Raw genomic sequence first — 26629 nt, forward strand, 5'->3', positions numbered from 1 at the left:
GGTAAAAAAAAAAAAAAAAGCTCAACATCATCAGTCATTAGAAAAATGACAAATAAAACCATAGTGAGATTTATCTCCACACATTCTAGAATGGCTAAAATTAGGATAACTTACACTGCCATATACTTACAAGAATGTAAAATAACTGGACTTCTCATGCATTATTGTTGGGAATGAAAAACAGTGCATGCATTCTTTGGTTATTTTTATAAAGTCAATGATCCATCAATTATATAAGATATAAATGCTTATGTTTTCAAAAACATACAGAAGTATTTGTAGTATGTTTATTCTTAATCACCAGATCTTCAAACAAGTGAGATATTTTTCAAATGGTGAACAGATAAACTATGGTACATCTACATACCATAAGAGTACTTGGTAAAAAAAGAGTTCAAAGATCATGCTTTAACATAAATGAGTTTTAAATGTATTTTTCTCAGTAAAAGAACCAGACATAAAATTCTACATACTACATAATTCTATTTATATGGCATGCTGGAAATGACAAAATCTAGGGACAGAGAAGAAAAGACTGGTTAGCAGAGAAGGAAGAGGGGGATGGTTACCTATAAAAGAGAAAAACTTTTGAGTGATAAAATTTTGTGTATAATGACTGTGGTGGTAAAAATATAACTCTATATATTTATGAAATTCCATAGAATCGTGTACCAAAAAGTATAAATTTTCCTACAAAATAACTGACAAGTACTGTTTTAAAAAATGCCAAAGTTGAGAAGAACAGGGAAAGACTGAGACTCTCTCACGGTACTGGAGAGTCTAAGTAGATATAATAACTAAATACAATGCGGGATCCTGTTTTGGATCCTGAACAGAAAAATGACATTAGTAGAAAAGCTGGTAAAATCAGAAAACAGTCTGTACTGTACAAATATATTAACATATCAATACTAATTTATTAATTTTGATAATTATACAATGGTTATATATGCTGTTAATAGCTGAAAATTCTCTACTATTTTTGAACCGTTTTATACTGCTAAATTTAAACATTAAAATTAATTCACAATAGAAAATATTTAAAATAAGTACATGATCTAAAAATGTTATTGTATTGCATACGAATCTGTGAGGTATTTCAACTGAAGTTTTCCTGAAAAAGAAATGATGTTATTCTTCAGAAATGAAAAGTAGGTAAAAATGGAAATCTAATAACACATATAATTAATAATAGGTATTATCATTATGATGAAAATTATAATAATGTTACTTAATTAGAGAGATATTTCATATAGTGAATGAAAAATGTAAATATTGTGAAGATGTCAATTCCTCACCAAAACAGACTTAGTGCAATCTCAAATTTAGTGCAATCTCAATGAAAATGTTAGCAATATTTTTTAATAAATTTTGACTATAGGATTCTCTAATTCACACATAGGAATAAATGCAAAATAATTAATCAGCTTATGAATAGTAAGCAGATTCCTTGTTACACTTAAAAATTTTAAACTAATCAATGTGACATGCCACATCAACAAAAGGACAAAAATTGCATGATCATCTCAATAGATTCAGAAGAAGCATTTTAAAATTCAACATAAAATTCAATACCCATTTATGATAAAAACTCTTACCAAAGTGGGTATAGAGGTAACATATCTCAGCATAATAAGTATTATTTATGACAAACCCATAGCCAGCATAATACTCAATGGTGAAAAGTTGAAAGCCTTCCCGCTGAAATCTGGAGTAAGAGCAGGATGCCCATTATTTTCACTTTTTATTTTTCAATTGGTTGAAACAAATTTTAAATTCCCAGGTAGTATTTTGCTTTTGTTTTATTTTATTTATTTGGTGGTGGAGTGGAGCTATGTAGGTTTATTGATATAATTTTTTTTTTTTAATGGAGGTACTGGGGATTGAACCCAGGGTCTCATGCATGATAGGCATGCACTCTACCACTTGAGCTGTACCCTCCCACCTCTTACCACTTCTATTCAACATACTATTGGAAGTCCTAGCCATAGCAATCAGACAAGAAAAAAGAAATAAAAGGGATCCAAAATGGAAAAGAAGAGGTAAAATTATCACTATACACAGATAACACTATACTATATATAGAAAACCCTAAAGCCTCCACACAAAAACTACTACAGCTGATAAAAGAATTCAGCAAGATAGCAGGTTACAAGATTAACATACAAAAATCAGTTGCATTTCTTTACACTAATGATGAATCAACAGAAAAAGAAAGTAAAGAAACAATCCCCTTTAAAATAGCACCCAAAATAATAAAATACCTAGGAATAAATCTAACCAAGGAGGTGAAAGACTCATACATGGAAAACTATAAACTACTGATGAAGGAAATTAAAGAAGACTTTAAAAAATGGAAAGATATCCCATGCTCCTGGATTGGAAGAATCAATATTGTTAAAATGGTCACACTGCCCAAGGCAATCTACAGATTTAATGCAATCCCTATCAAATTACCCAGGACATATTTCACAGAATTAGATCAAATCATAATAAAATTTATATGGAACCACAAAAGACCTAAAATTGCCAAAGCATTACTGAAGAAAAAGAAAGAGGCTGGAGGAATAACTCTCCCAGACTTCAGACAATACTACAGAGCTACAGTCATCAAGACAGCATGGTATTGGTACAAATATAGACATATGGACCAATGGAACAGAAAAGAGAGCCCAGAAATGAACCCACAAACTTCTGGTCAACTAATCTTCGACAAAGGAGGCAAGAATATACAATGGAATCAAGACAGTCTCTTCAGTAAATGGTGCTGAGAAAACTGGACAGCAGCATGTAAATCAATGATGCTAGAACACTCCCTTACACCATACACAAAAAGAAACTCAAAATGGATCAAAGACTTAAACATAAAACAAGATACAATAAACCTCCTAGAAGAAAATACAGGCAAAACATTATCTGACATACATCTCAAAAATGTTCTCCTAGAACAGTCTACTCAAGCAATAGAAATAAAAGCAAGAATAAACAAATAGGACCTAATGAAACTTACAAACTTCTGCACAGCAAAGGAAACCGTAAGTAAAACAAAAAGACAACCTACGGAATGGGAGAAAATTTTTGCAAATGAAACCAACAAAGGCTTGATCTCCAGAATATATAAGCAGGTCATAAGACTTAACAAGAAAAAACAAACAGCCTAATCCAAAAATGGGCCAAAGACCTAAACAAGCAATTCTCCAATGAAGAAATACAAATGATCAATAGGCACATGAAAAAATGCTCAATGTCATTAATTATCAGAGAAATGCAAATCAAAACTACAGTGAGGTATCACCTCACACCAGCCAGAATGGCCATCATTCAAAAGTCCACAAATGACAAATGCTGGAGAGGCTGTGGAGAAAGGGGAACCCTCCTACACTGCTGGTGGGAATGCAGTTTGGTGCAGTCACTGTGGAAAACAGTGTGGAGATTCCTCAAAAGACTAGGAATAGACTTACCATCTGACCCAGGTATCCTGCTCCTGGGCATATATTCAGAAGGAATCCTACTTCAACAAGACACCTGCACCCCAATGTTCACAGCAGCACTATTTACAATAGCCAAGACATGGAAACAGCCTAAATGTCCATCGAAAGATGACTGGATAAAGAAGAGGTGGTATATTTATACAATGGAATACTACTCAGCCATAAAAACCAACAACATAACCCCATTTGCAGCAACATGGATGTCTCTGGAGAATGTCATTCTAAGTGAAGTAAGCCAGAAAGAGAAAGAAAAATGCCATATGAGATTTTTCATATGTGGAATCTTAAAAAAAAAAAAAAAAAAAAAAAAAAAAAAAGAACATAAATACAAAACAGAAACAGACTCCTAGACATAGAATACAAACTTGCGGTTGCCAAGGGGGCAGTGGGTGGGAAGGGACAGGCTGGGAGTTCAAAATTTGCAGATGCTGACAGGCATGTGCAGAATAGATAAATAAGATTATACTGTATAACACAGGGAAATATATACAAGATCTTGTGGTAGCTCACAGCAAAAAAAAAAAAAAAATGGGACAATGAATACACGTATTGTCATGTATAACCGACAAATTGTGCTCTACAGTGGAATTTGACACAACATTATAAAATGAGTATAACTCAATAAAAAAATGTAAAAAAAAAAAAGAATTCAGCAAGGGAGCAGAGTACAAAATTAACATACAGAAATCAGTTGCATTTCTTTACAATAACAATGAAATATGAGAAAAAGAAAGTAAAGAAACAATCCCCTTTAAAATCACATCTAAAACTAAAATACTTAGGAATAACTCTGATCAAGGAAGAGAAAAACTTATACCCGTGGAACTATAAAACATTGATTAAAGAAATTAAAGATGACTTAAAGAAATGGAAAGATATCCCATGCTCTTGGATTGGAAGAATTAATATTGTTAAAATAGGCATGCTATCTAAAGTAATCTACAGATTTAACGTGATCTCCATCAAATTACCCAGGACAGTTTTCACAGAACTAGAATAATAATCTTAAAATTTATATGGAATCACAAAAGACCCAGAATTGCCAAAACAATACTGAAGAGAAAGAACAAAGGTAGAGGAATAACCCTCCCAGAGTTCAGAAACTACAGAGACACAGTAATCAAAACAGTTGGTATTGGCACAAAAACAGACATATGGATTAATGGAACAGAATAGAGAGCCCAGAAACAAAGCCACACACCTATGGTCAACTAATCTCCAACAAAGGAGGCAAGAATGTACAACGGAGAAAAGACAGCCTCTTTAGCAAGTAATGTTGGGAAAGCTGGACAGTCACATGCAAGTCAATGAAGTTAGAACATTCTCTCACTCCATACACAAAAATAAACTCAAATTGGCTTAAAGACTTACACATGAGACAAGACGCTATAAGCTCCTAGAAGAAAACACAGGCAAAACATTTTCTGACATAAATCTTAGCAATGTTCTCCTAGGGCAGTCGACCCACGCAACAGGAATAAAAGCAAAAGTAAACAAATAGGACCTAATTAAACTCATAAGCTTTTGCACAGCAAAGGAAACTACAGATAAAACAAAAAGGCAACCTACAGAATGGAAGAAAATATTTGCAAAACATGTAACTGACAAGGGCTTAATTCCCAGAAACACCTCGTTTAACTCCAATAACAACAACAATAACAACAAATCCAATCAAAAAATGAGCAGAAGACCTAAACAAGCAATTCTCCAGTGAAGACATACAAATGGCCAATAGGCACATGAAAAAAATACTCAGTATCACTAATTATCAGAGAACTGCAAATCAAAACTACAATGAGATATCACCCCACACCAGTCAGAATGGCCATCATTCTAAAGTCCATAAATGATAAATGCTAGAGAGGGTATGGAGGAAAGGGAACACTCCTACACTGTTGGTGGGAATGAGTTTTGTGTAGCTGTTACAGAAAACAGTATGGAGATTCCTCAAAAAACTCAAAATAAACTTACCATATGATCCAGCAATCCCACTCTTGGGTATATATTTGGAGGGGACTTCAATTCAAAAAGCTTCATGTACCCCAATGTTCACAGCAGCACTATATACAATAGCCAAGATATGACAGCAACCTAAATGTCCATCAACAGATGACTGGATAAAGAAGTCATGGTATATTTATACAGTGGAATACTACTCAGCCATAAAAAATAATAAAATAATGTCATTTGTAGCAACATGAATGGACCTAGAGATTGTCACTCTAAGTAAGGCCAGAAAGAGAAAGAAAAATACCATATGACATCACTTATATGTGGAATCTAAAAAAAAAATGACACAAATGAACCTATTTACAAAACAAAAACAGATTTACAGACGTAGAAAACTTGTGGTTACCAGGGGAGAGAGAAGGGAATGGAGGGATAAACTGAGAGTTTGGGATTTGCAGATACTAACCACTATATACAAAATAGATAAAGTCCTACTGTATATATAGGGAACCATATTCGATATCTTCTAACAGCCTCTAATGAAAAAACATGAAAAGAAATATATGTATGTATAACTGAATCACTATGTTGTATACCAGAAATTAATACAACATTGTAAACTGACTATATGTCCATTAAAAAAAATTAATGAAGAGAAAAGATTATGCAGTATTTAGGGACTTATCTAATGCTACTTAAAGTAACAAAATAACCTCTCACATGTTAGAAGAATTAAATAGTAACATTCATTTCTCGATCAAGTTAAAAATCCATTGTTATTATTCCAAGAGCTAATTCAGGATCTCCTGCTCCTTTCACTTGTATCTCTGCTCTAAGTCAAGAGGCTCCAATGGGTAATCTCCATTTTAGCCAACTATAAGAGAAAACTATTACAGAGGATTACACAAGGGAGGTTATGATGGGAGGTCTGAATTTCGTGCATATAACTATTGGCTAGAATTTACTCAAATCCCTACACTTAATTATAACAGACTATAAAATAGGAGGAAGATAGTTTTGGTCAATAGCAAGCACCATTCTGCTATAAATACTGAATGTAACTATATTGCAATTGAAGTTAACTGTGACTGAGGACTGCAATTAAAGGTAAAAGATAAGAAAGGGAGTTATCTCTTTAAAGGATTACTATTCAGATATATATATATAAGAACTCCTACAAACTAGCAATATAAAAACAACAACTCAACAAGAAAATGGGTAAAGTATATGAAGAGCTAATTGATAAAAGAAGAAACTTAAATTATTAAGAGAAAAAAACTCATGAGAAAAGCTAACAGTCAGGGAAATGCCAATTTTTGAAAATGAGATGCAGTTTTTTACTTGTCACATTTGTAAGAGTGATTAAGTCTAAGTTATTGCCAAGGTCACAGTATATGTTTTAAATGGTCACCTCACAGATGTTTACTGTATTATTAAAAATAACTATTTAAAAATAAATAAAATATAAAATGTATGATTGATGATGAGAATGTGTCATAGATCAAGTATCCTGCCCAACTGTACTCTGTGCATGTGAGACTCAACTGTTAAAAAGAGAACAAGAGAATCAAATTCCCATCATTGTGATATATGAAGGAAAATAGAGTGTGGTGTGTGTGCAAATTGGAATAGCCAATTTAGAAGGCAATTTGACAGTCTCTATTAACGTTAGCAAAACGTGTACTCTGACAAAATAAATCCACTATGTGAATGTTTATATCATCAATGCTGTAATAGTCAAAAATTAGAAAATACCTAAACCTCCAAATACAATATGCTGTGTCCAGATTCAAGATTACTATGTAGTAGTTAAATAGTTTTATGTTTACATTGCTAAAATGGCAATATCAGCACACACACTAAATTGTAATAGTGGTCATCTCTGGCAATGAAGTACAGTTAAAGGAACATAATTGGTAAATATATTTATGTATTATATAAGTTTTTCTTCTTGGACTTCTAAATCAAGCAAAGATTGATGTTTCATCACAATATTAATTAAAATTAAAGCAGGAAAAGTTTAGCAAATTAAATTGAAAAGTTAAAGGAAAAGTGGGAAAATAATCCTCATTTGTATATAAAGTACCAAGAAAATTCTAGAAAATCAATTAAAACATCACTAGATTTTTAAGTAACTTTAAATCACTTAAGAGGATTAGGCAAAAATTGTATGTTTACTATACACTTATAAAACAAAGTTTTAACTCCCAAGTGTTAATCAGATTGCTCTCTTCACTCACTCACTTTCTTGCTTATACACTGAGGGACATTTCACTTTCCCACACCAATGTTGGCAGAACCAAGGTTTGAAGATCCAGCTGCTACTTAACTCCTCAGTGTATTCCAGCATATTGACTAGATAAGAAAGGTCCTGGGTAAGAGTAAGAGAGAATAGTGACTAACTCAATGAAAAAGGAAGAATGGATTGCCCCTCAGCAGGAAGGGGATAGAAAAATTCTGAGTTCAGAAAAGAGAACAAGGGGGAGATGAGTCTGAGGACCCGTTGCGCTTGAGTAAGGATTCCCCTGCTGACTTTTGGGCTAAGCTGTGATTTAACAGTCCTGTACACTGAAGTCCTCCTGAACTTTAGGGTAAATATAATAACGGGCACATGGAGATAAGAAATTTGCCCCCTAACCAAAGTGGAACTGCAAAGAATATTGGGAAATTACTGTGAACAAGAACATCAATATACTGACTCTAGTACTCTAAAGCAAATGAGCTTAATTGTTAAAATATATACCAATATTCTGCAAACATAACACACCTAGAAGTAACTAGTAAAAAGTGAAAAAACTGTAATAAGAAATTTCAAAACTTTACTATAAAAATTGAAAGAATTTTAAGAATTGGAGCGATACATTGCCAACCAAAAACTGGCACTTACTGTCTGCCTCTGTGAGGATTAAGTCACTAGCCACTGCAGTCAATAACCTCTAACACATCCTGAAAGGAGTTCAGGGTGGAGATCAGGAATGAGGCAAGCACTCTGAGCACTGGGTAAAACTGGCAGAATAAGCCTTCAGACAGTTAAATTTATTTTCAGGAGAAGATCTACAAGCCCAATTTCCTGCATCTTCTCATATCTAGAAAAGCACTAAAATTATTAATGGAGACATCCACTCCCTATAATTCGCAGTAACATTTTGGTGACTAGCAGCAAACTTCTACCAAAATGAGTAACTGTCTGCATGTATCTTCCTTCACTAAAATCATATATAGGACTGAATTCATTCCCTACCTCTTCAAAGCAGCTCCTCAGAGCTACTTGATATGCTGTCTCCCAGGTTATAGTCTTCATTTTGTCCCAAAGAAAACTAAACTCACAACTTAGATGTTGTGTTTTTTGTTTTGTTTTGTTTTGGGGGTAGGGTGGTCAACAATATCATGTTCTTGAGTAGAAGATCAAATATTATAAAGCAGTAAATTAATTGAAACTTGTGAGGATAATTTTATGTGTCAACTTGAGTGGGCCACAGAGTGCCTATATTAAACATGGTTTCTGGTATGTCAGTGAGAATGTGTCTGAATGAGATTAGCATCTGAATCAGTGGATTCAGTAAACTGCCCTCCCCAATGTGACTGGCCATCAACCCACTGACAGCCTAAATAAACAAAAAACAGCTAAAGGAGACATTTGCCCCCTTTTTCTGCCTCACTATTGAGCTAGGTCATCTCATTTCATCTTCTCCTGCCCTCAGACTGGGGTTTATATCACTGGTTCCTTTAGTTCTCAGGCCTCCAAACTGAATTATACCACCAGTTTTCCGAGGTCTACAACTTGCAGATGGCAGATAATGGGACTTCAAGGCCTCCATACTGAAATACATTTCTAAGTCAGCAATAATTAAAATTGTGTGACATGGTAATCACACACACACACAAAATTTACCAATAAAGAGAATGATCATAGTGTAAGACCTAATCTGTCCAATGACATTGATTTTATGGTATAAACACATTCAGAAACAAAAGGATTATTCAATGAAAACATAAAGAAAATAAGCTATTAGGGAGGCAAGTTTTAATTAGAGTCTCTATTCAAACCATAACAACTCCCTGAAAGTTTTGGATATATTAAAGGGTTAAGCATTCACTTATATGTTTGATAGATTTAATTCATGTTATATTTTGTATATCTTGAAGGGGAAATAATTTCTGACTATAAAAATAATGAAAATATTAATGGATATAATTACTTAACATTAGAAATAGCAAGCAATATTTTAAAATCTTCCCCCAAACTGGAAAAATATATGCCAAACAGGATATACAGTGAATAAATTGGCAAAAGAAACACTGAGCTAAAAAAGACACGAATTACTTATAAAAGATAATATAAGACTATAAATAAATGTCATTAGTGATCAAAGAAGTAAAATTAGATTAAAAATAAATAATTTCATATTTATATTTGGCAAACTGCTACATGCAACTTGGCAGCCTATCATTGGAGAGGCATGTACTTGCCTTCAGGCTTCTAATGCCAAGGATTTGTTACCAGAACTTCCAACAATCATGCATAATAGCTATATTATCCCTATTCTGCCTCTTGCTGCCCTTCTTGGTGACAAGAAATCACATCTGGACTCAATCCTATGCCTAGACATCTGGTGAGTTTTATTTCCTTTGTCAAATCAGTAAACACATCTAGTTTTCTAATCCACAAAAAAACACAAGTCTAGTTTATATAGCTGATGGTTCTCTCTACTGGAGTTTATTTTAAAATAGAAGTTTACTTTCTAAAGGAGAAATTTCTAATTATCTGGATATTCTCAATTCCCTTGTCAATCTAGAAGATGCATCGCTTTTCATGATCCATCAAATAGTTTCTTCTAAATAAAAGATCTGGTCTCAGAAGGGAAATTTTCAAACATCAAGAACATACATTTACAGATCTCTCGTTCTTTGAAATTGCTATAAAGTGAAGTGTAGTAATCAAAGAATGTCCAAAGTAATTTTTCTAGCTTAGTTTCTTCGATTCCTTAAAGTACTTTGGCAGTCAGTAAATATTTGGTGAATTGATAATCAAATAAGCATCTAATATATACATACATTTATATAACAATAACAACTTGAACATCTTTTTCCCCAAAAAATGAACTCAGAATACCATAAAATATATACAAGACAATAAAAAAAATTAAGTATAAAGGAAATTAGGGTAAAATCATAATTTTCTCGGTTTTCTTGGAACAAGGTAAGACTACAAACTGAATTTCTAGGAAAGATTTAAAAATAAAGATAATATTATCCTGTCCAAGTTTCTAGTTATAAAAATAACTTTTCCTCTTTATCATTTTAAACCAAACTTTTTAGTAATCTTACTTATAAAAATCCACTAAGAATTCCATAAATTTACACTGACTATTGAACTCATTGTTTTTATTCAATAGTGGAGCTGGTCATAAAATAGAGAGAATGAAGACTATAGGTCACTACATCTTCTTTGTTCATCCCTATACAACATTTAATGGCTATCCTAACATGCAACGTTCAAAACTACTGTACTTTGTAACTACTGTTTCTAAAACTGGGGCAAAATAATACACTTAAGTGCAAGGTATTAAGTTATCATCACTGTTATAGTTATTACTGCCGTTACTATCTTGAAAAAAGATCCATAATTCCACTTCTTGCAACTCATAATCAACTCAGAGATAACTCAAAAATAGCCTCGTTTTTCCTATTATTACAGACAACCAAAAGCACACTGTAAGAAATCTTTGCCATGGAAAGGGGGGGAAAAAGTGTCTGTCTTCACTTCAGACACCTCTTAACGTGGTTTCACACCCATACAAGATTTTTTTCCAATAATGAATATAATGTGAAGAATTTTACTAAACAATCATTGGATCCTTTTGATTTGACGGGACAAGAACATTCCATTATATTTACTTGCTTCTGTGTTTTTACAAAATAAAAATATATCTGATTAAATGCGTTTCCAGAACTCTTTACTTGCAAATACTGTCAAAAGCCAACAATATCTGGTTCCTAGCAGTCATGAGAGAAGTAGTAGGGATTGTGAATATTGATTCAGAGAGGATGTAGAATGAAAATAGCTGCTACTTTATTAAAAAGTGAGGAAGATATTTTCCCAAAGTGATATGGTTCTTATTGTTACATATTAAGGATGAGATGCTGAAATAAGGGTAAACCAAGTAAAATGAAGAGAAGGTACATCAGCTGTGGAAGAAAATCTACTGTCGCTCATTTGAATCCTACTCCCCTGTGCTCTCTGGGAAACTCTAAACTTCTTTGTTAAGAATCTCACACATCCCAGATAGATCCAGGAAGACACTTGTAAGAAACTAAATATTAACAGAAAGTGATAATTTGATACATGCTAAATATTTGATGGGGCTATACATCTTATAAAAATTTTCTGGGTACAAATTATTACCCACATTTTATGGAAGCAAGAGTCACATTAACATCTAACTGACACCAAGGTCTGTCCTTCCACTTCTGCATACAGATCATGCTTTCCACAAAATACTGTGTTAAAAGAATATAATATAAATTATTAATTTCCCAATATTATATATTAAAGATATAAAATTTTCTTATCTTTGCAATTATACTTTTTTTATATTTTAGATTATTTTAAATATTTATTTAATGCTGTGTAGCATTTGCTTTCCCCATTCAACATTTTTTAAGGCTTATGGCATCACATGATTTCTAATTCCAATCAATAAAGAACAACAGGGAGTAGATTTACCCTTCTCACAACAGCAACAAAAAACAATGACAAAATATATGAAAAAACTAATTTCAAGACATCAGGCAAAGAAGTATAGTTCTCCCTGAGTGAGAAAAAATGAGTAAGGTGTGCATGGTGATTAACCAATCTTACTGCTAAAAGAGGTTTTTAGACAGTAATGTAAGAAGAGGTAATCTAGACAATGCTCAAGGGTCTCCCTGAATTTGGGAAACATAAGTGGGAACAGAGAAAGGTAAGCTACAGTTTTCAGAATATCAGAAAGGATAAAGCCAAACAGAGAAAAAGTAAAGGTGAACTGAAAGGTCTCACTCAGGCTTTGAGATGAGTAGATTAATGCTTGTATGAGAACAAATTACACAAGAACAAAAGAAAAATATTAGAGGAATAATCTCCAAAGGTCGCAAAAGACCAATATATATATAGTTCCTGCTACCAAAAATGAGAGTGAGTGGTAATAATTTTACAAGTTATAAACAATGTATAAAATGAACACTTTGTACACCTTAAACTTACAAAATGTCATGTGTCAATAAAGCTGGAAAAATACAAAATGCAAGCCATAGGCTGGGAGAAAATATTTGCAAATCATGTATCTGACAAAGGACTTGTATCTAGAATATAAAAAGAACCTAGAAAACTTAAAAGATGTAAAAAATTGTAAAATAATAACAAAAATAAAACTCAGTAAGAAAATAAACAATCCAATGAAAAAAGGCAAAGCATTTGAACATGTACTTCACCAAGAAAGATAAGCAAGTAAGACTTAAAACGGGGATTAGCATTATTAGCAATTAGGAAATTGTGAAATAAATGCACAATGAAATACCACAGAATTCTTATGGCTGAAATTTCAAGATTAATCAAATAATACATTGGTGAAAACATGGAATAGCTGAAATTCTCATACACTGCTTGGGAGAATGTGAAATGATATATCCAGTTTGAAAAACAGTTTGGTAGTCTCTATAAAAGTTAAACAGACACCTACCATCTGACTTAGTCATGAAACTCGAAGGCATTTACCACAGAAAAATTAAAGCATATATCCATTCAAGACTTGTACATGAATGTTCATAGTACCTTTGCTTGGAATAGCCAAAAACTGGAAATAACTCAAATGTCTATCAATAAGCAAATGGGCAAATAAGTTGTGATGTATCTATAATGGAATACTATTGAGAAAGAAAAACCAATGAAATGTTGACACACACTACGATATGGATGGATCTCAAAAAATTATGCTAAGTGAAAGAAGCTAGTCCAAAAAAAGAGTATATATTATAATCTAGAAAATGTATACTAATCTATCATGACAGGAAGTAAATGAATGGTTACTTGGCTTAGGGTGTGGGATGGAGTGACAAATTACAATGGTATATGAAGAAACTTTGGCAGTGATAAATATACTTATTTATATCTTAATTTTGATGATGGCTTTACTAGTGTGTGTGTGTGTGTGTGTGTGTGTGTGTGTGTGTGTAGAAGAATAGATGTATGTGGCAAAACTTACTAAATTATATGGTCTAAATAAGTGTAGTGTATTTTATACCAATCATACTTCATTATATCAATATTTATATCAATTATATCTCCATAAATCTATCATCTGAATGCTGGAGACTCAGGAAAACCGGTGGTGGAAGTCTAATCTGAGTCCAAATGCCAGAGACCCAAAACACCCATAATGTAAGTACAAGGGCAGGAAAGTACTGATAGGCGTCAAAGTTAAAGTAGTTAAGCAGAGAGAGAGAGACAATTCCCCCCTCCTCTGCCTTTCTGTTCTACTCAGGCCCTCAATGGATTGGATTTGTCTATTCACAATGGGAGGGCAATCTGCTTTACTCATTCTGCTGATTCAAATGCCAGTATCACCAAGAAGAGTATTTAAAAAACATACCCAGAAATAATGTTTATTCAAATATCCATGAGCCCCATGATACAGTCAAGTTGATGCAAAAAATTAAGCATCACAATATCTAAAGCTTTTTATCAGTTTCATTGGTTTGAATCTATAGCATTTTTACAGATAATATTTAACAATTATTTTAAATTGTTGTTAAATAACATATTATTGCAGTTTAAGAATTTAGATTTCTTTAACTAGAGACAGTTGATTTTCCAGAATGAATCATGACCAACAATTTCAAAGCAAAGCAAATGACTCCATGTCCAACCCAATCAAATCTGACCCGAAGGACCAATTTCTCCATTATTCAGGATACTTGCTCTCTTATAACAGTTCAGAATAGCATACCCATCTATTTCAACCTACTAAAATTATGACTTTTAAAAAAATAATTGTTTCTACTTGAAATATTTTAAATAGTTTTTAATAACATAATTTAATTAGTATATCTTGACAAGGAAGGGGGGGAATTCAGCCACTGAAGTTCTTCCTGTTTACTCTCCCAATTTATTACAATAACCCCCCTTCCCTTTCAGCATTTTACTTTAGGAGCCAGAGTAGGGAAAATATAAGATTCTGACACAAGATGCCCTTAGTAATAAGCTCCATGTGAGTAGATAATCAAGCTTTGCATATGAAAATCTCCTTAACTTCTATAATACCTACATACAAAATTTTAAACCCAAACCTGAACTGAGGATATTAAGCTCAAGACAAGTAGTATGTCATAATAAGGCTGAGATCACTGAGTTACAGTTGAATTTATTTATAAGGAACATTTCCGACTCACACTAGATGCTACTGATCATCAACCAGAGCGACAAACTAGGCACTGTCTAAAAGGATCTACTAACATTTAATACCATATTGAAATCTCTTGACCAATGGCAAATGGCAAAGTTACAGTCCTATTTACTTATCATCTCCTCCTTCTCAGCATCTCTTCTTGACACTTAGCTACAGTCCTGGAACCTCCTTTTTCCCCCCTCATATCTATCCCATTTGGCCTAGGTCAATTTACCCTTTAGCCATCATGTTCAATTAGTGCCTCATTATAATAAAACAGTGAAATCTAGAGCTGTTTCTCCTAGAAGAAGGAAGATACAATATTCTTAAATCATTTCCTCTTGAAGATTTTACATTCTGAAACTGTACTGGACCCTCTTTCACCTGATTAATGTAAATATCATACTTACAAGTTGTCTTGGGACCATTTCAATTCCTACTTTTCTCCAGAATTATATATATATACACACACACAGACACACACACATATGTATATATACACACATATTTATCTACGTATGCTTTTCTCTTAAAAAATCATACAAAATACACATTTAGTATATACAAGAAAAGGAAAAATATCTGTTTTCAACAAAGGTTGACAACTGTCCTTCTGTTTACTGATTATACATTTTTATGTAAATGAATGTTAAGATCATTTTCCACTTGTCTGTCTGGCCTCCAATTATGTCATAGCTTCCTATAAGTTCTTTATATGAATTCTAAATTTTATACTGCATATGTAATTAAGTCTGTCTATCCTTGCATCCCCATTGTTAATTGTCTTCTCTTACATTTTAGTTAAATCAGATTGTCTAACGGAAGTTTTGATTGGTAGTCTAAGAGGTATACAAAGTTTTCCTCTAATGTTGATATGTGGACTGCAGCTGGTCAATTTCAAAGAGACAGACAGTTGGAAACACTTGATAACATTAGTTGCAGGTGTGGATGTACTGAAAATTGACAATAAACTAAAATATGTTTGGAAAAACTATCCCCTTGAACACTATGACAATGTATTTTATTTGCATGATTCACTGCTTATGCAGAATGGTCCACAGCTAAATCAGTAGCATTACTTGTACTGAACAAAGAGTGTCCTTGAATATATTCTAAGTCAGTTTGAAATTTGCTCAGTCTCCTTTGATTCCCTTACCATATTTCAATGCAGAAAAATGGTCACTCTTGGATGATTAATGAGTGAAATCATAATGATTTTAGCTGAAAGGAACCTTAAAGATTTCATTTTCATCTTCTCATTTTAGAAAAGAAAACAGGCTCAAGAAGACTAAGAGACTATTACCATTCTTAAAAAAAAAGGTCCATAACTAACATATAGCTCTCCTTAATTTCTAGTCTAGTGTTTTTTTTTTTTTGTCTTGTGCTGTTTATCAAGGTACCTCAAGTGAAATACCCACATTTGTCAATAAAATAATTACAGAATCGATACATTTGTTAAAGTTTCATTCTTTACTATAATAATACATCTATCCAAGAAAAGCTGAAACAAATTTTGGACATGATGAAGAAAACAAGCCATCCTATTCCTGAAAAAGACTGTTTTTGCACTACAGAGAAAGCTTTTGTTATGTTATAGAGATGACATCACAAAAGAGTTCAGTGGCTAAACAAGTAGTTATCAATGTTTTAACCTGTAGAAACAAAATTAGAATGCGTAAAGTAAAAGCAAAATATGAAACAGCACTTGAAATTGAAGTTTTTTAATACAAAAGTAATTGGTCAATATATAGTTTCCATGCATATAGTTTAAACATGTTCTTTGTTTTTATCACATGAAGGGATTTTCCATATAGTCTTTGAAATAGCTGAAATAGTTTCATGATGGAGTGCAATAATGTGAAAAATGTCAAATGTAGACTAATATAATCAATAAACTGTATAGTACCTGGAAAAATCATAGGCTATAAAACACCCACCTAAGGTTCCAACCTGTCAGAAGAGTAAGACTTAAATTTCTTTTGTTTTGCTTTGAACTTATGGCCAATTATAAAGTTGTTCTAATAGCCCCATAAGGCAATCAACCAGAATTACCTGTGTTGCTCATTTTATTAGCAGTTACTCTTCAAAGTTTTTTGGTTACCACCAATTTGTAATTCAAAATCTGATTACTTGAGTTCAGATCATGTTTCTCCTTTTTAGATGATACAGATTCTCCTTTCATACATGTTCTAAAGAAGATTAGAATACCAACTCTGGTCAAACCCTTATTCATCAATATGTATTTTTTCTACCTTAATCCTCTAAAATAAAACACTGTCCTTGACCCTCAAATGGTAGAATTTTAAAATTAAGAATAACATTAAATTTCAACATTAAGAGCTTTAACATTTTACAAACTCCTCAGAAAAATCAGGGCCTTGTTCAAGTTCACATAAAATCTTTAAAACTACTACAATCGCATCTTGAACCCTGAATCCAAGGTTACATCCACTACACCATGCTGTCTCTACCAATTAGAATAAAGAAATTTAAACAGTAGTTGGCTTTAGTGCTATATCCAACAAGATTTTATTTCTTTGGAGATATTTTGCATAAAGACTGCTTCAATCATTCAAATATAAAGTTAAGAAGGGAATTTTCTTCCATTTGAATCTACATTGTTCATCTGCTTTAGCTTTAAAGCAGCCAGCAGGGAATGCAAAGAGAGCCGTTTAAAGCCTGGACAAGTTCCTAAATGAAGCTCAGTGCTGTCTCCTTCCGAAGCGATAATAAACATTTACATTTGGGAAATAGTTGAAGCCATAGGGAGAAAAATGAAACCATAATGATCTCTTGTTGGGAATGGAGAGTCTAATGATACATAATAGTAATCATGATGATAATAATAATGATAAATCCTGATCTGATGATGGGTTGGAAATAGAAAGCAATGGCTGTGGATGAAAAAAAAAGTGACAGTTTATGACATTCTGAGGAGCACAGGTGCTCTTAGCTTCAGTCTGTTTTCTGGGCCGACATAGAAACATCAAGTGAAAAGTGACAGATGCTGCCTCTTTCCTGCTGCTTTTGAAAACTTACTTTTCTCTGTTTCAGAATGAAGTGCTTGAGTGCTTGCACAGTCTAAACAGAATCCTGCCACACTTTAACATAAAACTCTAGAGAAACTACCAGGACTGTGTGCCCATCACATTGAGTCAAGGCTGCTTTCTTCTTTCTTTATATTTATTTCTGTATTTACCACAAAACCTTGCTAAAACCCTTTGGAGTCTTTCTTTTTTTTTTCTTGTTACTTCGTTTTTTGCTACTTCACATATGCTTTCCTCCTTCCACTAAAATGTGTCTTTACATCATTTTCATTCTTACTTTTATCTTTGATCTATCACCAGTGATAATCCTCATAATATGACAAGTTTTCTGGGCCGTAGCCATCAATACACCTTTCTTATGCTGCTTCAACCACATGCTCTGTTAGGTATACTTTTGTGGTACACTTTTGCTGATTTAGATATATCTGATATTGGGCTCCACCTTGATCAATATTTTAGAGCACTATTAGTATCTCCTATCTTATACATTTCTGGAGAATATGCAATTTAAGGATAACTTCTTGTGACTTTAGGAGCTCCAAAAATGTTTCACAACTATAAACCAAACTTCTCTCAATGTGTTCACAAGTGTTACTTTGACAAAGAGTGTTTTTCACCCAGAAGTCAACATCGACCTGTCCAACCAGCTCAAATTTTCCACTGGAAAAGATCAAAGAAAATGGTTTCCTCCTTTTATTTTATCAAGTTTTTCCAGAAAGTAAAACAACATTACAACAACTGTTCTGCATACTAGGAAAAGGAGCTTGAGAACTTACATTAACAGACTATCCATGTAAATCAGGAAATGCTTAAGTGCTCACTAATGCATTATTATAGAAATATTAATGAAGATTGGATCAAATGCTATTCAAGAAAATTAAACAGCAACAACAATAATAAGAAGAAAAAGAAATAGATGGCAACATCCTTAGAATCCCATGTAACTGAAAAAAAATTTAAAAGTATAGTGGAAAGGTAAGATGTGGTAAATAAACCTGCTGGACATTTGATAAAGAGAAAATTCTAATCCAGACTCTCATTCTTCATTAGATTCAAAAGACAAAATTATACAGCTGAGATGTTGGGAAGCTGATAGGATAGAAACTTAGACATATTATATTATTGCCTATATTTTAATAATATAATTATTTTAAACCAAAGATACCTTTCAGCAAAAATACAAAACAAAATATGATACCCTAAAGTTTCTTTCATTTTGAACAATTCTATAGAGATAATTTCTGTTACATTCTCTTCCTACTCTAATCTCCAGACTTTCCATTTAGTTGGTAGGTACAGTTTCTTCATAGTTTGGTTAATCTCACTGAAAATGGAGTAGTGCACCTACAACTTCAGTCTACTTCATGACTTCACGGATGAAAACCGCAATCAACCAAACAAACTGAAGGTTAATTTTAACCCCTCAATATTACTACTACAACAGGCCCCTCAATACTATTAAAACAATACTAATACTACAATAGGTTCCAACCTATTGTAGATCTCTTTACACTGCAGAAGGCCACATGGTATGGGCTTTGACATGGACTCTCTACAAGTGTCTCTGAAATAACAGTGGTAAATCAAACTCAATGTTCAGTAAATGTGCTAATGTAAAATGGTATTGTGTTTTTAATTTCAAATTCCACTACTTTATTGTTGGTATATTATTTTTTCCAATGACAGTTGACTTTTGTATATTAACAATATATCCTACAACCAAGCTTTAATCACTTAATTAGTTTCAGTTTTTCTGTTGATTCTTCTGAACTTTCTATATAGACTACCATGTCATCTGTGAATAAAGCAAGTTTTATTTCTGTCGTCCCTATCTGTATTCATTTCCCTTCCTTTTCTTGCCTTACTGCATTAGCAATTACTTCTGTTACAATGTTGAAAAGAATGGTGATGAAGGACGTCCTTGCATTGCTCCTGATCTTAGGTAGGAAAGCACTTTGAGTTTCTCACAATTAAGTAAGTTGTGAGCTGTAGGTTTTTTGTAGGCTTTATCAAGTTGAGAAAGTTCCTCTCTATTCCTAGTTTACTACAATTTTTTATCATGATAGGATGTTGGATTTTGTCAAATGCTTTTTCTGCATTTATAGATATAATTGTGTCATTTTTTTAATTTGTTGATGTAATGGATTATATTAATTGATTTTCGATGTTCAGTCAACCTTGTAAACTTGGAATAAATCCTACTTGGTCATGGTGTACATCTTATTTTTATATATTTACTTTTTTATTGAGGTAACATTGGCTTATAACATTATATAAGTTTCACATCTACATTATATTTCTAGTTTTGTATACCCTACAGCATGCTCACCACCAAAATTTAGTCCACTCATCACCATATAGTTAATCCCTCTTACCCATTTCACCTTCCCCCAATCCTTTCCCCTGTGGTAACCAATACTCTGTTCTCTGTATATGTTTGGTTTTGTTTGGTTTAATTTGTTCAATTATTTTGTTTTGCTCTTTGTTTATATTCTACCTATGAGTGAAATCATGTAGCATTTGTCTTTCTCCGCCTAACCTATTTGCATCTATGTTTATAAGCGATATTGTACTGTAGTTTTCTTTCCCTGTAATGTCTATTTCTGGTTTCAGTATGAGGGTAAAGTTGGCCATAGAACATGAGCTAGGAAGTTTTTTCTCTACTTCTGTACTCTAAAACTGATTGCAGAAAATTGGTATTTCTTCCTTAAGTGTTTGGTAGAATTCATCAGAGAACAAATACTTCTATTTTAATACACAAATTATGTAGCCATATCAAATCCAATATTATGTTTCAACAAATTCTGAAAATTTGACCAGAAAACATTTTTAAGGTGACAATTTTGTCTGTGATAACATTAAACAGTTAATTATGACTCCAGTTACCCAGTTTTTCTCAGTTTAATACCTATATTGTACACACACAAAAATTCTATTTTTCAGCCTATATCCATATGCAACAAAATCTAATAACTTAATTATCAAAAAAATGTTTCGAGACCTAAACAGAAGTAATTTTTTAGACAAGTTTTTATCTCAGTATTCTCATATTAAAGTCAACAATTCCACCAGGTAAATGACTTAAAAGTAGTTAATTTTCACCCTTCATAAAACTGGCTAAAGTTGAGTTTTCCTTCTGGTTCATGAGTCTTACTCTTATAAATGAAGTTACATTGCCAGTAACTAACCATATTCAAGGTCAGCATCAATTTGGAAGTGAAAAAGTAGTTGTCATAGCGCACAAGAGTGAGGATGCTTTGGAATGAAAATAATATTATGGTGATGCATTACTGCTAAGTAATGAAATAAGTTACTTTAATTTAATGGAGAGACAATGTTTAATTATTAACTTCTATATAATGATTTGATAAAAATTATCCTGATAATGTGGCGACATATCTCAACAGAATTTTACTTAATGTGCAGAAATGGGTGTTTGAAAATTGAGTTGCCTAGGGAGTTTAGCAAATAATTATTTTTGGTATATTATTTGCTCTTTAGAATCACAAAGCACCACTGTAATAAAATGATACACAATATATTCATAATTCTTAGAAATACCACCACATAATACTTTAAGTTGCCATGCATGTAAAAAAAATAAATCTGCATGAATTTTAACTGCGAAATTGGTATGCTTATATTTAAAATAAATTGACACTATGTGTGAAATAAATAGGCTATAAAAATATATTATAGAGCACAGGGAATATGGCCAATATTTTATAATAACTTTAAATGAAGTACAATCTAAACAAATTTTGAATCACTAAATTTTGAATATACCTGCAACTAATACTGTAAATCAACTATACTGTTAAAAAAATAGAAAATAAAATAATTTAAATAAATAAGTAAATAAAATTGACAATATACAGCAACTACCTTAAAATACTGAAGGTACTTTGGCATGATAATTCAGTCTCTAAGAATTTTTCCTAAAGATATAATAGGGCAAAGGGGTAAGTACATATGTACAGCAGTATTCATCACAGTTATTATAAGCAAATTAAACCTCCAGCAATAAAAAGTTTATAAATAATAAAATGAAAATGTATAATATCATGGTAGTAAAATAATTATTTAGACTATACACCATATGTATAGAACCATTTCAGTAAATAGAAGTTCTAGAAAATATAAATCAAATTATTGAAAATAGTGAACATCTGAAAAGGGAAAAGTTGGTTTTACAAGACTTTGTGACTTTTTTCTCATCTATACTGCCTACAGATTTTGAAAGACTAAAAATAAAAGATTGATAAACAAAGTATAAAAGTGCTTCAGCACCAGGATGTCTCTTGGCCTTCTTGTAGAACAGGGTACATGTCTATAAGCCAGTGAGTGTGTGTATTAGTATACCTTTTCTTCCTTGTTTAATAACCTTGTAAGTATCCGTAATGATTTCTAATGCACTTACCCCGTACTGAATTTTTAAAAGATTGCACTTTCAAGCAAAATTTTAACTAATGACTGAGCTAGGTATGTGGTCTTCTTATAGGGATATACCTACCAAGGATATATCCCTTGGTAGCAGAGAATTCAAACAACAACATGCACTTTTACTTTCACAAATGATGTGACTGGCAAAGGCTTTATTTTCAGAATATATAAACAGCTCATACAACTTAATAACAAAAAAACAAAGAACTCAATCCAAAAATGGGCAGAAGACCTAAACAAGCAATTCTCTAGTGAAGACATACAAATGGCCAATAGGCACATGAAAAAATGCTCAATATCACTAATTATCAGAGAAATGCAAATCAAAACTACAATGAAGTATCATCTCACACCAGTCAGAATGGCCATCATTCGAAAGTCTATGAATGATAAATGCTGGAGAAGGTGTGGAGAAAATAGAACCCTTCTACACTGCTGGTAGTAATGTAGTCTGGTGCAGCCATTATGGAAAACAGTACAGAGGATCTTCAAAAAACTCAAAATAGACTTACCATATGATACAGCAATCCCATTTCTGGGTATATACCTGGAGGGAACTCTAATTTGAAAAGATACATGCAACCCAATGTTCACAGCAGCACTATATACAATAGCCAAGACATGGAAGCAACCTAAATGCCCATCGACAGATGACTAGATAAAGAAGTTGTGGTGTGTTTATACAATGGAATACTACTCAGCCATAAAAAAGAATCAAATAATGCAATTTGCAGCAACATGGATGGACCCAGAGATCATCATTCTAAGTGAAGTAAGCCAAAAAGAGAAGGAAAAAAATATCAAATGATATCATTCATATGTGGAATCTTTAAAAAAAAAAAAAAAGAAATAAAAAAAAGGACACTAGGAACTTATATACAAAACAGAAACAGACTCACAGACACAATAAACAATCTTATGGTTACCAGGGAAAGAGGGTGGGAAGGGACAAATTTGGGAGTTTGAGATTTGCAACTGTTAGCCACTGCATATAAAAATAGATTTTAAAAAAAAGCAAGTTATTTCTGTATAACACAGGGAACTATACTCAATACCTTGTAATAACCTTTAAAGAAAAAGAATATGAAAATGAATATATGTATGTGTATGCATGAATGGGACATTGTGCTGTACACCAGACGCTGACACATTGTAACTGACTGTACTTCAATTAAAAAAGAATCTTTGTAGCCTTCTGAAGCCACTTTACCTCCTTCAAGTTGTTATTTTTTGTAATTTATTTTTTCAAATTCTATACAACCATTATATTACTTTTCCAGCAATATATTTAAAAAGTATCTTGGACCTGGAAACAAACATGTTTTCAAAGAAAGGTGTGATACCATTGCCACAATAATCATAGATTTCTATGTTTCATCTATTTGTTTTTAAAGTTTGATTTATATAAAGCTGAGAGAATTTCATTAGTTACATATATATTTAGAATTGTTCTTTAGGTAGGTTAATTCTTTTATATTATGAAATATTCCTCCCTATCTCTAGTAAGGCCTCTTGTGTTAAAATCTACTCTACATGTTTTGAACATAGCTCTAAAAGCTATGAATTTTTTTTAATGCAATGTAACAGATTACCTAAAATGTAACTGCTTGAAATAGCACACATTTGTTTTAGTTTTCAGGGCCAGGAATCCAGATACAGATTACCTAAGTCCTCTACTCAGGGTCTTACAAGGCTGTGTACAAAATGTTGGCCTGGCAGGGCTGCTATCTCATCTGTTATTTGGAGTCTTTTCCCAAGCTTACTGGTTATTGGCAAAATTCTCTCCTTGCAGCTGTAAGACTGAAGTCAATACTTTCTTATTGGCTGTTGCCTGGGAGGCATGCCCAGTTCTGGGAGGATGCCCTCAGGTCCCAGCCAAGAGGTCCTTTCACAACAGCTTACTTCTTCAAAGCTAGCTAGGGATTCTTTCCCTTATTATATCCCTTTAGGGATAGTCTGGACCCTCATCTAAAGGGCCTGACCTGATTAAGTCAAGTCCAGTCAGGATATATCCTTTTGATTAACTCAAAATCAACAGATAAGAGACCTTAATTGTATCTGCAACTCTCTTCGCCATTGCCACTTTTCATGGAGTAGAATCCCAGCATATTCACCTGACCCATCTACACTAAAGAGGCCCACTTTCTATGCAATGCAAAGACCTAAGAGCACATAACTCCACATAACTTTATCTTTTGTTCTTTTGTTGGCCTATTTTTAAATCTCTTAAGACATTTCATTTTCTATAGTCAAAATTCAGTATACTCACAGATTTATTTAGTTTCTCTACGTTCCTTTCTGTGTCTCTCTATTTCTGAATGGGATCATTTTCCTCCTGCTTTTAGTGGTATCTTTAGTATTTCCTTTTGTGCAGTTTGGTTACTAAGTCTGCCAATTTTTATTTGTCTTTCTGGTTGTAAAAATGTCTCAATTCCAGTTTCATTTTGTAGGATTTTTTTTCTTTAATAGCTGGGCATTCCAAGAAACAGATGCCAAAACATGATTAGATGTGGAAGAAAGAGTTTAGCAAAAATGCTTGTGAGAGAAAATGAGGAGGGAGCAAAGAGAGGCTGAGAGAGTCTTCAGTTGGCAATGCAGGTTGACTACAAGAGAGAAAAAGAAGGGAGAAAGGAAAGAAAGGTTGACTGGAAGTGTCCTACTCTGTACCGTTTCTAGAGAAAAATTCACCAAGTCTGTGAGGGAGGCTTGAAGCCACAGCTGCCCATCAGAAGAGTCCCTAATCTAGAAATGTACTTATCATAATGGCCCTGCCACACCCACCTAATTTTACCAGTTCAAAGAGAAATCTATTTACAAAAATTAGATCACTTATACTCTCTCAAATCCAATATGAGACAATAGTTTAATTATGTATATAAATGACAGTTAATAGAAGTACCTATTCTACTTTTTAAATTTCATGTTTAATGGTAAAAATTCAGATGGACAAATAGTAAAAATTATGTGTTTCAGTCTCAAAGTTAAGGTCACATTGAACATTATTAACCTAAGACTAGCTATTAAACATATGCCTAATAATTATCCAATTCAGAAATAAAAGTATAGAGTATAACATACAAGAAGGCCATTTTGTTTGAAATGTATTTCCCCCAATATAAGTATGGGAGCAAGTTAAACACATAATACCTAAACATAATTAGCATTTCCAAATACACATGAAAAAGTAAATGATAAAATTAAACAATGTATTTGTAAGTCTACAAGCTATGTAACTGGAGGAAAAAAAAATGTCATCTATGCTCTATGTTGTTAAAAAAATTTTACTTTTAACCCTGTGAGGCAGGCCCATATTCATGAACACAAGGTCAGTCATACAGTTCACTGCACAGCTTATCTGATTTTGGTAATACGTTTTAATTCTGAAGCTGCTTAAATTAAAAAAAAAAAAATGTAAAATTCAAGGTCATTATGCACAAGCCTAACAAAATTCAATAATAACTATAACTAATCAAAGGAATATATACCACTATCAGAAAGTATATCGATAAAGATTATACTCTGCATTCTCAGAAAACAATTGACAATAGTTCTTCTCTAAGAGTTGTAATTTTCTTCCCCTAACCGTGTAAACTTCCCAAAACTTCCTCTCCACAAAAATTGCTTACAGAACCAGTACTCATCAGTTTGAAGGCAAAAATTAAAAAAAAAAAAAAAAATCCTGAAACTACCAGTTCCTTATGACAATGGTCAGGAAGAGAAAAAAACATTTATTCATTGCTGATGGGAATGCAAAATGGTAGAATCACTTTGGGAGATAGTCTGACAGTTGCTTACACAGCTAAATATATCCTTACCATGTTATCTAGCAATTGCACTCCCAGATATTTACACAATCATTTGGAAATATGTTTTTACACAAAAATCCACACGTGAATGTTTACTGCATCTATATTCATAATCACCCAAAACTTCAAGCAATCATGATGTCTTTCAACAGATGAGTGAATAAACAAATCATTCCATATCCATACAAAACAATATTATTCAGCAATAAACATGAGTTATCAAACCAGGAAAAGACACGAATGAATTTGTAACGCATATTGATAAGTGAAAAAAGCTATTCTGAAAAGGTCACACATTCTATGATTCCAATCATAGGACATTCTAGAAAAGACACACTGTAGACTGGTAAAAAAAAAAAAAAAAAAAAAAAAAAAAAAAAAAAATTCAGTGGTTCCAGAAAAGGAAGCAGGTGAATAACTGAAGTACAGGGGCTTCTTTAGGGCAGTGAAGCTACTCTGTATGACACTGT

At 32.7% G+C, this 26629-nt stretch overlaps 1 non-coding gene across 1 annotated transcript; it reads right to left on the bottom strand.

The window, feature by feature from the left end:
- Window positions 1–1868: 1868 nt before the first annotated feature.
- On the bottom strand, window positions 1869–1942 carry TRNAD-AUC (transfer RNA aspartic acid (anticodon AUC)). Its single transcript has one exon. It is a non-coding gene; the product is annotated as a tRNA-Asp (tRNA).
- Window positions 1943–26629: the final 24687 nt, after the last annotated feature.

The sequence above is a fragment of the Camelus dromedarius genome, chromosome 15, assembly GCF_036321535.1.
Source record: "Camelus dromedarius isolate mCamDro1 chromosome 15, mCamDro1.pat, whole genome shotgun sequence".
Lineage (NCBI taxonomy): Eukaryota > Metazoa > Chordata > Mammalia > Artiodactyla > Camelidae > Camelus > Camelus dromedarius.